This window comes from Coenobita brevimanus, chromosome 29 (assembly GCF_032717465.1).
Source record: "Coenobita brevimanus isolate Jiangsu-jjx chromosome 29, ASM3271746v2, whole genome shotgun sequence".
Classification (NCBI taxonomy): domain Eukaryota; kingdom Metazoa; phylum Arthropoda; class Malacostraca; order Decapoda; family Coenobitidae; genus Coenobita; species Coenobita brevimanus.
The window spans coordinates 33181163-33197741 of NC_136982.1; positions in this window are offsets into that span (position 1 = coordinate 33181163).

Consider the following 16579-nt stretch of genomic DNA (forward strand, 5'->3'; position numbering starts at 1 on the left):
TTCGGTACATACTAAAGTAAAAATTTACAAGTCCATGGCTAGACCAGTTTTAATTTATGGGCATGAGTCATGGTACAGTACAATTGCAACAGATCAGAAAGTATTATGATTTGAGAATAAAATACTGAGAAGGATTCTTGGGGTAAAGTGGCAAGACAGAGTTACAAATCAAAGAGAAAAGGATATTACAAGAGTGGAACCAATTGATGAGTATGTGAGACTGTCTCGCTGGAAATGGCTGGGACACATATATAGAAAAGAAGGCAGTTTAATACAGGATGTGCCAGAGAGGACTGCTAGAGGAAGAAGAGGTAGAGGTAGTCCGAGGGAAACCTGGTTGAGGATAATGAAAAGAGAAGTAGGAGAGGAGTGTTGGTGGGACCTGAAGGAGATGGCAAGAGACAAAAATAGGTGGAGAGTGCTCATCGAGGCCCTATGCATCCCGTGGGTTGCCACAGGAAATGATTGCTAGAAAGAGAGAGAGAGAGAGATACCGGTACCGTATATAGATATAGATAGATAGATAAATAGATAGATAGATACCGGTATGTCTATCTATCTATATATCTATCTATATGCATTGATGTGTATTACCGTACCTTAGGCTGTGTTTGTGGGCGTCCGCGTTTAAGAATTCTTTTGACACATGCAGCATATTAGCATAACTGATATCGGCATAACAGTGTGTGTGTGTGTGTGTGTGATCACTTTCCCTCACTATCAGCAGTCTCTCTCTCTCTCTCTCTCTCTCTCTCTCTCACTATTTGTGTGTTGAGGAAGACAGTATGTTGCAATTTGTCGACCACTCAAGCGTGCCGGCCGTTGCTATGGTAACGACACAGGACTGGGCTGGATCTGCCGCTGCCTGGGTGTGTGGTTGTGTGCTTAGGGTTGTATGGTTGTATGGTCTGTGGCTATGGTCGACTTATATAGAAACGACACGAGGTTATGCTGGATAAGCCTGCTGCCTGGTTGTGTGGTTGTTTTGGTTATGGTTGTGTGGTTGTTTGGTTGTGAGTCTGGTTACGGTCGGACTTTGCTGTGGTAACTGGTTTAAACCTGGGCTGGATCTGTCGGTTTTGTGGTTGTTATATCGTGGTTTTCTTGTTTGGTTGTGGGCTTTTAGGTTTGGTTGGCCGTTGCTGTGGTAACCAACACAAGGCTAGGCTACTTCTTCAGGTGGCTGGTTGTGTGTGTGTGAATATATATATATATATATATATATATATATATATATATATATATATATATATATATATATTATAGATCAGTATTTGAGAGAGTTAAAGTGCAATACAAAAAATGACTAGCTAACGAACATACCCTACAAAGCTTTCTATGCCACAGAGAATACGGCTCATTGTTATCAACCATGTTATTATCATTACAATTAAAATAACCTGTCTCCATTACCATCACCGACACTCCCACCACTAACACCATACCATGATCCCTATCACCATCATCAGTAGCAGCACTATTAACATCGATCCATACCATTAGCTACATGAGATCGTAAGCCACCAATGTCCTGCAGCATGACAAGCTAAAAGAGATGTAGGAGACACGATGGAGTAAGATAGAACGGCCTGGAACCACTATTGCGGCCTGGAACCACCTCCTTGGAGAGAGTCCCAACATACTTGACCTCTTCCTTGCAACTAACCCTTCTGCTATGCTGTTAATCTTGCCTCTGCGTTGGGCTCCTCTGATCACAATCTTTTCACTTTAACCTGACCTATCGCTCCAGTAAGGCCTGTGGACCCTCCAAAGAAGCGTCGATTGTGACACTTGGAGCTGCTGATTGGGAGGCCCTCAGGCAGTACTTCTTTGATTTTCCCCGGAATGTTTACTGTTTCCATGGTCGAGAGTCATCTGAATGTGCCTTGTGTATTACAGAGGTTATTCTTTCAGGAATGGAAGCATACATTCCTTTCTCATATCCTCTGACTAATGGGAGGGGGGGGAAAGCTTTGGTGTAATCACGCCTGTTCTAATTCTGTCCACAACAAGGAGAAGGCCTACAAACGGCACCGGAGCCAACTCACTCTTGAATCTCATCTCTTTTTTTCAGTTCAAAAACTCATTCTTTCTCACCTCCTGGCCTTTTTTTTTTTTTTTTTTTTTTTTTTTTTTTTTTTTTTTCCCTGGGGTCTGATTTGCCCCCGGGGTCTACTGGTCGCCGGGGTCTTCTCTGGCGCCTGGGGTCTTGCCATCGTGGTTTTCTTTGGCCTGCGTCCTCTGGCCATCGAGGCCTACTGGCCACCTGGGTCTGTTGGCTTCCGGGGTCTGTTGGCTCCCTGGGTCTATTGGCCTTTGGGGTCTGTTGGCCCCCGGGGTCTACTGGCCCCCTGAGGTCTTTACCTTTGTGGTCTCCTTGCCCCCAGGTTCTTGCTTCCGGCGTGTCCTGGCCCCCGGGATCTTGCCTCCAGGCACCTTCTCGTGCCCCCTGGGTCTTCTCTTGCCTCGGGGCCTTCTCTTGCCCTGTGGGTCTTCTCTTGCCCTGTGGGTCTTCTCTTGCTCCCTGGGTCTTCTCTTGCCCCTGGGTCTTCTCTTGTCCTGGAGACTACTGGCCCTCGGGGTCTGCAGGCCTCTGAGGTCTGCTGGCCCCCGAGGTCTCTGCCCCCGGGGTCTTCTATGGCCTCTGGGGTCTACTGGCCTCTGGGGTCTTCTCTGGCCCCTGGGGTCTTCTGGCCATTGGGGTCTTCTTTGGCCCTTGGGGTCTTCTGGCCATTGGGGTCTTCTTTGGCCCTTGGGGTCTTCTGGCCATCGGGGTCTTCTTTGGCCTAAAGGGTCTTCTGGCCCCTGAGATCTTTGCCTCCGCGGTCTCCTTGCTCCCGGGGTCTTCTTACTCCTGGCGTCTTCGGACCCCCGCGGTCTACTGGCCTCCGGAGCCATCTCTTGCTGGTCTTTTCTTGTCCCCGGGGTCTTTTCTTGTCCCCGGGGTCTTTTCTTGTCCCCGGGGTCTTTTCTTGTCCCCGGGGTCTTTTCTTGTCCCCGGGGTCTTTTCTTGTCCCCGGGGTCTTTTCTTGTCCCCGGGGTCTTTTCTCGTCCCCGGGGTCTTTTCTCGTCCCCGGGGTCTTTTCTCGTCCCCGGGGTCTTTTCTCGTCCCCGGGGTCTTTTCTCGTCCCCGGGGTCTTTTCTCGTCCCCGGGGTCTTTTCTCGTCCCCGGGGTCTTTTCTTGTCCCCCGGGGTCTTTTCTTGTCCCCGGGATCTTTTCTTGTCCCCCGGGGTCTTTTCTTGTCACCAGGGTCTTTTCTTGCCCCCGGGGTCTTTTCTTGCCCCACGAGTTATTCTCTTGCCCCCGGGGTGTTCTCTTGCCCCCGGGGTGTTCTCTTGCCCCCCCGGGGTGTTCTCTTGCCCCCCGGGGTCTTCTTTTGTCCGTGGGGTCTTCTCTTGCCCCCGGGGTCTACTTTCTTGCCCCCGGGGTGTTCTCTTGCCCCCTGGGGTGTTCTCTTGCCCTCCCGGGGTCTTCTTTTGTCCGTGGGACCTTCTCTTGCCCCCAGGGTCTACTTACCCCTTGTTTCCGAACCCCCAGGTTCTTTCTGTGCAGGGTTTATTGGCCCCCGGAGTCTTCTCGGCCCCCGGAGTCTTCTCTTGCCCCTGGTCTCCTCTTGCCTTCGGGGTATCCTCTGGCCCCCGGGGTCTACCTGCTCCCGGTGTCAACAGGTCCCCAGGGTTTTCTCTGGCTCCTGGCCCCCGGTGTCACCTGGCCTCCGGGCTCTTCTGGTCCTCGGTTTTTTCCTCTGACCTCCCGGGTTTTCTGTGGCCCCCGGGCTTTCCTCACCCCCTGGCTCTTTTTGCCCACGGGGTCTCCTCGCCCGCAGGGTCTTTTTTGCCAGGGGTCTACTGGTCCCCTGGGTCTACTGGTCCCCTGGGTCTACTGGTCCCTGGGTCTTCTCTGGCCCGAGGGGTCTACTTTCCTCTGGGGTCTGCTTGGCTGCTGGCCCCCAGGGGTCTACTGGCTCCCGGGGCTTTTTGGCCCCCAGGGTGTTCTGGCCCTCTGGGTGTTTTTGTCCATGGATCTTTTCGTGCTCTTGCTCACCTCACCTGACCTCATCGTTTCCTCCTCCTCCTCACCGTTTCTTCCTCTTCCTCCCTCCCCAAGACTCCCTCACGCGCCCCCATCACTTCTTCAGCCACTGGCCCTACTCCGCCACCTCTCGCTCCCACTCCAGTCCTACTGTAGCTGGAGTTGCGGGGATGCTTGAAGGTGGCGTTTAAGGCGTTGAAGTTGGGGTTGATGGAGTTGAGGGAGGGCGTTAAGGGTCAGGTCGGAGTAGGTCGGACTCGGTGTAGGTTTGCCCTTTGACACTCACTTCGACGTAGGTCAGGGCCTGGAAACTAAAGTTTTGTGTACTCATAGCGATGACTCTGTAAGTGTTTTCATTTGTAGCTCTTTCGCAATTTTTTCTGAATATTTTCAACACTTTGAAATTACAAGGCTACACACGGGAGGTTTGGGGCGTCGTTGTGATGAATTTGGGATGTAATCAGAGAGTTGCCATCGTGTCGTGTTGTCGATTTGGATTGCCTCTGGAACTGCCCCTATTATATATATATAATCGTAAAAAAAAAAAAAGGCGTTGAAAATGAAACAGTAAAAAGATAGTGATTGGAAACGTAAAAAATCTATTTCATAAAAATCCAACACCTCTAAACCTCCTCCCCATCATCCTCAACCTGCTCTCAGTCATCCTCTACCTCCTGTCAATCATCCTCATCCCTTCAGCACCAGTACCCCCATACTCACCACCACCACCACCACCACCATGATCATCTATAATCACGAATAACTTTTAAAACCCTTCATAGGAAAATCCAGCACCCTATAACCTGCCCCCCCTCCTTCTGTCATCCGTATCCTCAGTGCTAACTTAAGGACACGTTCGGGTAAAAATATCTTTGTAGTAATAGTAATAGTAGTAAATGTGTTGGTGATGGTTATAGTAGTAGTAGTTTAACTGAATGTGTGTGTGAGAGAGAGAGAGAGAGAGAGAGAGAGAGAGAAATTTTCTTACTTTTTTAATATATTTTTTTACTTTCGTTTGTAGTTTTATGTTTATATTTGTCTGTCAATTTTGTTGTTTGATAATGCTTAGTTAGGTTGTCTGTATAAACATAACAAATGTTTTTTTCTTTGTTGCAGGTGAGTGTTACTGTGTGATTTCACTGGTACGGCCATGTAAGTACACACACACACACACACACACACACACACACACACACACACACACACACACACACACACACACACACACACACACACACACACACACACACACACACACACACACACACACACACACACACACACACACACACACACACACACACACACACACACACACACACACACACACACACACACACACACACACACACACACACACACACACACACACACACACACACACACACACACACACACACACACACACACACACACACACACACACACACACACACACACACACACACACACACACACACACACACACACACACACACACACACACACACACACACACACACACACACACACACAGTGGAAGGGTAGCTTTCTGCCCTCCGACTATCGGCCCATAGTCTCGAAGCTCACAGGTCCAAACTCTCGGGGTCCCTCCTTTGCTGACGTTTAAAAGTGCCAAGATCTGTCCATTTTAATGGACTTCGGCCACAGCGGGTTAAGTACATAGATAATTAATTCTAAAGTGGTGCAGTGACTATCGATGGAAATGTCTACAGCCACTCAGTAAATATTCCATTCAGTCTTGTGCGTGCACCACCTACTTCATATTTGACCCACGGTTTCCTCCATGTACTCACGGTAATCATTAATCCTTTACTCACATTGTATGTGTTTTCATCATTTGTTCCTTATTTTCATGAGTCGTTACACCGTTCATTCAATATTTTTGTCAGTTATACAGTCACTTCGGTATATTCACCGTGTGTTCCGTATTTCCATGACTATTCCATCACTTTTTCAATATTTCCATCAGTTGTCAGTCATTCGTTCACTTATTACAGCAAGTTTCCCTGTTTCCATCATTCATTCCACCACTCATTCATTCAGTATTTCAGTCACTCAACCACAGATGCAATATATCCGTTATCCGTTCCATCACTCGTCCAGTATTTCCTCCACTTGTTGCAAGTTTCATTCAACGAAGTTGCACCAATTATACGTCAGTCGTTTCGGTAGTCGATCAGTACTTCATTGGTTTATTGGCATCAAAGGTTCCAACACTAACATTGTTTATCAGTTTGTTTGGGTAATTGATTACTACTACACGGATTACTATACCTTGATTCCCTCGTGTTTCTGTAATTTTTACCTCAATTACTGCTTTTTTTTTTTCCTCTCATCGACACCATCCTGTTTCTTTACATGATTTCTTTGTTTCTTTACTTATCTTGACTCCTTCCTGTTTCTTTACTTCTCTTGACTCCTTCCTGTTTCTTTACTTATCTTGACTCCTTCCTGTTTCTTTACTTCTCTTGACTCCTTCCTGTTTCTTTACTTATCTTCACTCCTTCCTGTTTCTTATCTTCACTCCTTCCATTTTGTTTACTTATCTTGACTTCCTGGTACTAAACTTTATTACCTCGCCTCCTTCTTATTTCCCTACTTTCCAGACTTTCCATTTTCTGTTTCTTTACTTTCTTACATCTCCCTTTTCTGTTTTTCCGTTCTCTTACCTCGTTTCCTTCCTGTTTTCTTCTTCTTATGATTTCATTGTGTTTGTTTACGACTACCCCGATTGCTTCCTATTCGTTGGTGTGTTACTTTAATTTCTGGCTGTTCTCTTTCTTTCCATGAACCGTCATGCTTTCGTTTGTACCTTACTGTTTAATTTTTGTCACCTCAATTCCTCCCTGTTTCTTTGCTTTCTTGCCACAATTCCTTCCTGATTCTGTACTTTCTTTATTTCGATTCCTTTGTTTCTTTACTTCACAGCTTTGACTTCATCATTTTTACTTTCTTACCTTGACCACTTTATTGCCTTACCTTCTTGCTTTTCCCGCCATCCATCCGTCTCGGGTGGCCGCCATTAGGCTGTATTGTATGTTAGGTGTCGTAGCAGAGCTCTTAGTGCCTCTTCCCGTACAGTTTTTAATCCTACACACTTACTCGTGTGTGTGTGTGTGTTTGTGTGTGTGTGTGTGTGTGTGTGTGTGTGTGTGTGTGTGTGTGTGTGTGTGTGTAATATAGACAAGTGTAATATGCAGAATCAGTCGCTGAGAAAGAGGCGATACGAAACTTCCCAAAGCGATCTGTACTCTGTTCACTTTGGTTAGGTGTAAAATTGCAGTCTTCATCAAGCTAGAACGCTAGAACACGGTGCTAGTCACGAAGAAGTGCTGTGGAAAGAATGTACGGGCGTAGTATTGTTTTGTTCTGTCACTGAGGTACGAGAAACAGGTCAAAAAAGAATGAAAATCTCCACCATCTTAGAGTGAATGAAGTGTAGAAATTCGGCCCATTATCCTATAGTTATTTCTCCTCGTCATAGTTTCCTCGTCAGCGCCCGTCCTTAGCCAGGCGGGTCGGCTCACACACACATCAAAAATTCAGTTAGTAAATCCGTGTCACAAGTGAGTCAGGTATAAGCCGTGCCAAACCAGCCTGGACGGGCGCTACGATTTCTGACTCCCGCTACCTCGACTTCACTTTCGGAAAAAATGTGTGATGAAATATATCGGTAACTAATATTTTTGAGCTCAAGGAAACCCGATTGAAATACTGATCTGTGAGGTTTGTTTGGTAGATTTGGTGTAATTTGTGTGTGGAAGGTTGAGTTGAAGCCCAGGCCGAGATAAAAGGCAGGGATGGGCGTGTAATTTGAAAGGTAAGCAAGAGGTCTGGGCAGTGGGGTGAGTTGCCGTGTTTCGTGAGGTTTTACGTACAGTAGGTGGTGAGGTGGATGTGGGGTTGGGAGTTATTTAGTGGTGATGAGGTGGATGTGGGGTTGGGGGTTATTTGGTGGTGGTGAGGTGGATGTGGGGTTGGGAGTTATTTGGTGGTGATGAGGTGGATGTGGGGTTGGGGGTTATTTGGTGGTGGTGAGGTGGATGTGGGGTTGGGAGTTATTTGGTGGTGATGAGGTGGATGTGGGGTTGGGGGTTATTTGGTGGTGGATGTGGGGTTGGGGGTTATTTGGTGGTGGATGTGGGGTTGGGAGTTATTTGGTGGTGGATGTGGGGTTGGGAGTTATTTGGTGGTGGATGTGGGGTTGGGGGTTATTTGGTGGGTACTGAGGTGGATATGGGGTTGGTGTTATTTGGTGGATACTGTGGTGGATGTGGGGTTGTTGGTTATTTGGTGATGGTGAGGTGGATGTCGGGTTGGGGGTTATTTGGTGGTGGTGAGATGGATGTGGGATTGGGGATTATTTAGTGGTGGTGAGGTGGATGTAATGATGGGGATATTTGGTGCTGGTGAGGTGGATGTGGTGATGGGAATATTTGGTGGTGGTGGGGTGGATGTGGGGTTGGGGATATTTGGTGGTGGTTAGGTGGATGTGTGGTTGGGGGTTATTTGGTGGTGGTGGGGTGGATGTGGGGTTGGGGGTTATTTGGTGGTGGTTAGGTGGATGTGGGGTTGGGGGTTAGTTGGTGGGTATTGGGAGGGGGGACGTTAACCATCTTTACTGCTGGACGTCCTTCATAGGTAAAGACATTTGACGGCGGCCAGAGTGAAATAGCGAAATAGTCATCGTACTGGAGGGGTTAATGACGGTTTTCCATACATTACAGAGGTTTTTGATGAGGTAAATACAACTGTTATTTGGTAGTATGAGCGAAGTAATGTAGTTAAATCATCAGTGTAAGGAAGAAGTTAATGGGGGAACTTTGGTTTATTTGGTTTTTCAGATGAAATTAATGCCTTTTTTTTTTTTTGGTTTTTTAGTTTTTTGTCACATCGACGACTTTATTCACCCTAAGTAGGTGGGGATGCCCACAATCTACTTTGTAGTGCTGCCTTCAGGTGACTCTACGCTGAGTGAAAACCCAGATTGTTTATGTAACTCATAGAGCCATTTACTGCGGTGGGTGGTAACCTGTAACCAACAAAAGTGCCTGGTAATCTACCGGGCTAAGGTATTCCAACCGGTTGTGACCTGTAATGATTTAGTTCTGAGGATTGGTTGGGGTTTATCGCTCTCATAATGCCACGCAGAGGTTAGCTACGAGTCACTCAGGAGAGAGAGAGAGAGAGAGAGAGAGAGAGAGAGAGCAGTGGAGACCTGTAAGATGGTTGCCTGTGCATCATGTTTGAATGCCTCTTTTGATCTGACTATTTGCCTGCCTCCTTGCCTCTCTTCCTCCATGCTCCTTACTTGCCTTCCTTTCTGTCCTCCTGCCTTTCATTCTTATTGTCTGCCTGCTTTCATCCTTAGTTCCTCTCTTCCTTCCTTCCTTCCCTGACTGCCCTTCCTTTCATCCTGCCTTCCATCGTGCTTGCCTTCCTGCTTGACTGAGTGCCTGTCTCAGTTCAAGAAAATTTAGCTTACTCCTTGCAGGTAGTTTGGCTGTTTCCCGAGTGATGCTTTTCAGGGTTTCAAGAATAAAAATATAACAAATGAACTGAGTAGATTGTAGCCCATACGATTTGTGGTGATTCGTTTTTCATTATGACGTGTTCTGGTACACGGTTTCGGGATTGTGTTGTTTTTGTTATCGTCCGGCTTTAGAAGGCGGAGCAAAAATGTTTTTGCCTGCCTCGGTGTGTGTGTGTGTGTGTGTGTGTGTGTGTGTGTGTGTGTGTGTGTGTGTGTGTGTGTGTGTGTGTGTGTGTGTGTGTGTTCCCAGTATATCTCATGAACGGCTTGAGCTATCAACATGAAGCCTTCTGGGTATCAAGATATGGGCTAAATTTTGGACTTGGCCAACAGCATATTTTGTCGGGCGATTAGCATTCGGCTCCCGAATGCTTTTCTTTCATTGTTGTTGAGGTTACTGCTGCTGCTTCGGTTGTTATTGCCTCGACTTCATCTGAAACATGAACCGGACTTATTTTCCTCCGTGGGCTTAGTTTTCCCTCCTGGAACCTATTATTTCCATGGACCATGGACACCTGTTTCATCAGTAGACCCTGGATCTCCTCCAGCCAAGGACCTATTTACTGCAGGAACTTAATCCCCAGCGGACGTATTTTTCCTCATGCAGCCACCCACTCACTTAGTTTAGTAAGCCGGTCTTCTGCCGTGTCCTCCGTTAAACCAGTCATCCACTCACCCTACCCACATAACCCACTTACCACCCATCCCACTCACCCCACCCACCCACCCCGCCTGCTTACCCACCCATCCACTCAGCTCAGGAGCTCTCTCTCTCTGTCCGTATTTCCTACCGCCTATGACCTCTAGTCTTTGAAACGCAGTGTCTAGGCATCTCTAAGTGAAAAGATCTTGAACTTGGCGCTCTTATATATATATATATATATATATATATATATATATATATATATATATATATTTTTCCTGGAGGGAACAATTTTGCTGGCATCTGGCCTTTGGTTCCTTCTTCCTTCCAAAAAAACCACGCCTGTCCACCAACCCTATGCCACACAATATATATATATATATATATATATATATATATATATATATATATATATATATATATATATAAATCCTGCCCACTCATCAGGAGTCTGTATTTGGAAGTAAGGCTGTAAAACGCTTATCGGTTATGATGTATAATTTCATTCAAGAAGCAACTGCTTATATATATATATATATATATATATATATATATATATATATATATATATATATATATATATATATATATATATATATATATATATATATATTTTGCTAGTCAGAGAGAGGAGGATATCGATGTCCGCTGTTCAACTACCCACCGAAGTGTGTTTTATGACTGTTGTGTGCGGTTGTGGAATCGTTTGTCTGCGTTCCTAGTTCAGTGTCGTTCTGTGGCTGGCTGTATGCGTTGCATGAATCGTGTACTTCTGTTTGTTTTATAGCTTTGATTCGGGCAGGTTTTTGTTGTTTGTTATCCTTTGTTTCTCTGTTGTCGGAGCCACTTCTGATATGTTGGACATTTCTTTAATTGTTCTGTCTGTGGGGTACGGTGTGTATTTAAAAAAAAAAAAAAAAAAAAAAAAAAAAAAAACTTGTGGTGTCCTGATGCATGTATACGCTCCCCTAACAGTCTGTGCTGATGCTCTGAGCGATTAGTATTTGATAGATGTTTTTACCTGGCCGTGAGAGGGATGTTCAGTAGCACTTACCAACATGTAATCCTTGAACCTTGTTTTTATAACTAAGTATGGGCGGGTTCTTTACAATTCCTGGCAGCGGGCTTTATTCATGGATCACACCATGTGACAGTTAACTCCTTCAATCCAGGAACTTTTTTCCAACCTCCACACGATTGTATTAAGCTTAATTAAACTTTGTGAACTGGAAGGGTTATGTATAGCCATAGTGGGGTCCGTCAGTGCTGGAGGTAAAGTGGTTGAATACGTGCAGATAGCAAGAGTGAAATGAAAATTACGACGTCGGATCCTGGATCCCTTGAAGCTGCAACCTTTATTTTTAATATATTTTTGTTAATTATGAACAGAAACATTCAACGTTGGAAAGGTCTCCCCCGTTGAAGAGAGTAATGAAAGATATATCAAACTCGTAATAAAATTGTCTAGAGATAGCAGGGATAAAATTTTCATACGGCATCGTAGTGAAGAGGCGTCTTTAAGCTCTTTCGGCGCGTAGATAGATTAAGGCCAGAGATAAACTAGCATGTGCCACGGAGAGAGAGAGAGAGAGAAATATCAACATGACAATAGAAAAAGTGTGGTACGGACAACACTAACATTGAATGAATGCTGAATAGAATGACAGGAACAGTATCGGAAAGGTTAATTTAGGCGAATGTTTTTGAGAGCATCTTTAAATACTGCAGTGGAGTCGATGAAAACAAAGTATGGAAAAAAATATCAATGGAATAAAAGAGAGAGGGAGATGATGGACATGACAAAAAAGGGATTGGGGAGAGAGAGATGGGAGGGGGGGGGGAATCAGTGTGGGCGATTGTGTGTTTTGAAAAAGAAGCGGCCTAAGGGATTAATGCAAGGAGAGGCAGCTGGGAGGGGAGAGGAGGGAGACGGGTGGGGGAAAGGGGGATTAAAGATGAGGAAGGGAGAGGAGTGAGAGAAGAGACAGCTAGGAGGGGGGGAGGCGGTGAGGGGAAGGGAAGGAAGGGGAGAAGGGGGGGAAAGAGAGAAAGGAGGAGAGACCTGCGAAGGGAAGGGTAGGAAGAGAGGGGAAGAATCCGAAGAGGAGAAAGGCGGTTGAGAGGGGAGGCGAAAGACAGCTTGGAAATGAGAGGAGGGGAAGAGGAGAAAGGGAGAGGGAGAAGAAGAGAGAGGAGTGGAGAGACAGCTTACAGGAGAGGAGAAGGTGGTAAATGAGGAGGAGTGGAAGAAGGTGAGGAAGGTTACGATAGACAAATGGGGGGAGAGGAGAGAGGAAGAGGGGGTGAGAGAGGAAGAATGGAGGAGAGAGAGAGAGAGAGTGAATGGGGAGTGTGTGGATATGGAGGGGATGGGAGAGGTAAGAACCTATAGTATTTGCCATAAAAGTAGCGAATATTGAAATACTGTCTTCCAAATACGTATACTGACAGCTTCCCCACTTATACTTTACTGTATATTTATCTTCCTCACGAGCCTTGTATTTTTTTTTTTTTTATAAACTCCCATCTGCGTCATACACCACACATCTTCTCATAAAGCTTCCATCTTCGTCATACACCACACATCTCATAAACCTCCCATCTTCGTCATACACCACACATCTCATAAACCTCCCAACTTCGTCATACACTACATATCTTCTAAACCTCTCATCTTCGTCATACACCACATATCTTCCTCATGCACCTTGTATTTTCCACGTACACGTTATTTCTTCCTTATATACCTCATACTACCCTTATATCTTCTTCATGTTGACTATCTTATACACTTGATATATTCCTCATACATGTCATATCTTCCTTATGCACTTTACAGCTTCCTCATACTCCACGTGAACCTCATACACCTCATAGCTACCGTCCTCATACCCCTCATATATCATTTTCATCCAACACATGTTTTCCTCATCCCTCTCATACTCCTTATATCTCAAACTTCCTCCCACTCACCACAACCTCCCATACTCCCCACATACTCTCATACTCCCCACATACTCTCATACTCCCCACACCCTCATACTCCCCACATACCCTCATACTTCCCACATACCTTCATACTCCCCACATACCCTTATCCCTACATCCCTTCTAATCCCTCATATTGCCTAGTACTATCCACATCACCTCATACTCCATCATATTGACCCGTACTCTCCATCGTACCCCGTTATATTTCCTCATACTCCTCACACCAGCCTCATATTCCCTCAGTAGTTACGTCCTCCTCATATTCCTTCATAGTCACATCCTCCTCATTCTTCGTCATTCTCCTCACATTCCCCACGTACTCCTTATTGCATTATCACATCCTTACAGCGAGTCTCATCCCTCACTCCTCATCCTCACTTCTCCCACATCCCCCTCATACTCCCTTATACTCCTCATATTCTCCTCGTCCACTGATACTCCTCCATACTCCTCTTACCCTGCTCACCTCACTCTGGTCTCTGGAGATTGTGTGTGTGTGTGTGTGTGTGTGTGTGTGTGTGTGTGTGTGTGTGTGTGTGTGTGTGTGTGTGTGTGTGTCCTCCTGTTAAGAATACGCGGCTTTGAAGTCCTGGAAAGGAATGGTGTGGGGGGGGAGGAGAATGGAGGAAAGGGATAAGAGGGAACGGAGGAGAGAGTGAAGAGATATGAACGAGTAAAGGGAGGGAAAAGGGAAGAGAGGATAAGAGAATTCCCCCCCCTCTCTCTCTCTCAGCTTTGTCCCCTTTCCATGCCCTCTCATTTTTAACCCCATTTCTTCCATTCCTTCTCCCTCTCCCCACTCTGTATGTCCCTCACGCTTCCCTTTTTCCTTCCCCATCCCTCAGATCCTTCAGCTTCCTGTTTTTATTGCCAGCGTTGTTTTTATCTGGTTCAGTCGCCCTCATTTTATCTTCTGATTCTTCGTCCTTGGTTTCCTTTGGCGGATCTGTAGGTTTGGTTTGGAGTTTTGACACACACACACACACACACACACACACACACACACACACACACACACACACACACACACACACACACACACACACACACACACACACACACACACACACACACACACACACACACACACACACACACACACACACACACACACACACACACACACACACACACACACACACACACACACACACACGTGAAGGAAAAAGGAAGGCGTGGAAAAATTGGAGAAAGAGAGGTAACAACAGAACAAAGGAAGAATATAAAAGAATTAAAAATGAATACACAAGAATACGTAGAGAAGAAGAAAGGAATTTTGAAAAAGGTATAATAGACAAATGCAAGGATGAACCCAAACTGTTTTATAGGTGTGTTAATGGCAAACTGAAACAAAAGGAAGGAATCACCAAACTGAACGTAAAAGGAGAGGTCTATAAAGATGCAGCAATGCAAGCTGAAATAATGAACAAATGTTTCCAGTCGGTTTTCACTAATGAAAAAGAGTTTGTGGAAGGGGAGGGAGTGATTAGAAATGTACCGGTGATAAAAGATATAAAAGTGGAGGTACAGGAAGTGTATAAATTACTGGAAACTCAAGATGTAAGGAAAGCCCCAGGACCTGATGGAATTTCTAATTGGGTACTGAAGGAATGCAGAGAACAACTGGCGAATAAAATTCACAGTTTAATCGTGTGTTCTCTGGAAGAGGGGAAAGTGCCACAAGAATGGAAGAGGGCAAATGTGCTATCAATTTATAAGGGAGGAAACAGGGAAGAACCCCTGAATTATGGACCAGTGTCTCTAACCAGCATGGTCGCAAAATTGTGCGAGAGAATCCTGAAAGACAGATGGATAAAATATCTAGAAGAGATGAATATTTTGGCTGAATGTCAGTTTGGATTCAGAAGTGGAAGGTCATGTGTTTCTAACTTGTTGAGCTTTTACTCTAGAGCGATTGACGTGGTACGGGAGAGAGATGGTTGGGTGGATTGTGTGTACTTAGACTTAGAGAAGGCTTTTGACAAGGTACCTCATAAGAGACGAATGTGGAAACTTGAATATATAGGAGGACTGAATGGGAAACTTCTGGAATGGATGAGAGACTTTTTGAGAGACAGACAAATGAGGACAGTAATAAAGGATAGGATATCTGGATGGAGGGAAGTAACAAGTGGAGTCCCTCAAAGCTCGGTGTTGGCGCCAATAATGTTCCTGATTTACGTAAATGATATGGTGAATGGAGTGAACAGTTATGCAAGTCTGTTTGCTGATGATGTAAAGATCTTGAGGAAGGTAGAGGTTGAGGAGGATTGTAAAATGCTGCAGGAGGATTTGGATAGGATACACGATTGGAGCCGGACGTGGGAAATGAAATTTAATGTAAAGAAATGTAAAATATTGGAAATGGGTAAAAGTACCAGGAGGCCATCACTGAATTATTTGTTGGGTAATGAATTAATCACAAAAATGAGAGAAGAGAAAGATTTGGGAGTGCTGGTCCAAGATAGTTTGTCACCAGAAAAGCACATTAACAAGATAGTTGGAGAGACTTATAAACTCTTGACTAACATAAGAGTAGCATTTCAGTATATGGATGAGGAGGTGATGAAAAAATTGATAGTGGCCATGATCCGCCCCAGGTTAGAATATGCAGCGGTAGTGTGGTTCTCACACAAAAAGAAAGATACTAACAAGATTGAGAGAATACAAAGAACAGCAACCAAGATGGTCCCCAGTCTGACAGACCTGTCATTCAGAGAGAGACTGGAAAAGCTGGATTTGCCTTCCTTAGAGGAAAGGAGAAAGAGGGGAGACTTGATTGCAGTGTTCAGGACCATGGTGGGAGTAGATAAAATTGACAAAGAAGATCTGTTTGTATTGGATAAGAGAGCAACAAGAGGACACGCAATGAAATTGAAAGTCAAGCTGCTTGAAGGATATCAAGAAGTATAGCTTTCCTTACAGAAGTATAGACTTATGGAATAGCCTGGACAAAGAGATCGTCCAGTCTAGAAACTTAAACGAGTTTAAAGCTAAATTTGATATTGAGAAACAGCGACGGAAACCCACGAGCATAGCACATTGTGTATATCACAATTAGGTATATTAGGTAAATACATAAATATTTGGAACGACTTAGACGAAGAGGTGGTGCATGAGAAAAACATTCATGTGTGTAAAGGTAGACTTGATAAATGTGGATTTGGAGACAGGACAACACGAGCATCGCTCAATTCCTGTATACTACAAATAGGTAAACACACACACACACACACACACACACACACACACACACACACACACACACACACACACACACCTGCAGATACATTAGCACAAATACATACACATGCTCTCACTAATGACCTTCGTTCATGCCTCGTTCCTCCCCCTCCCCCCTTCTCCTCCGTCTCTC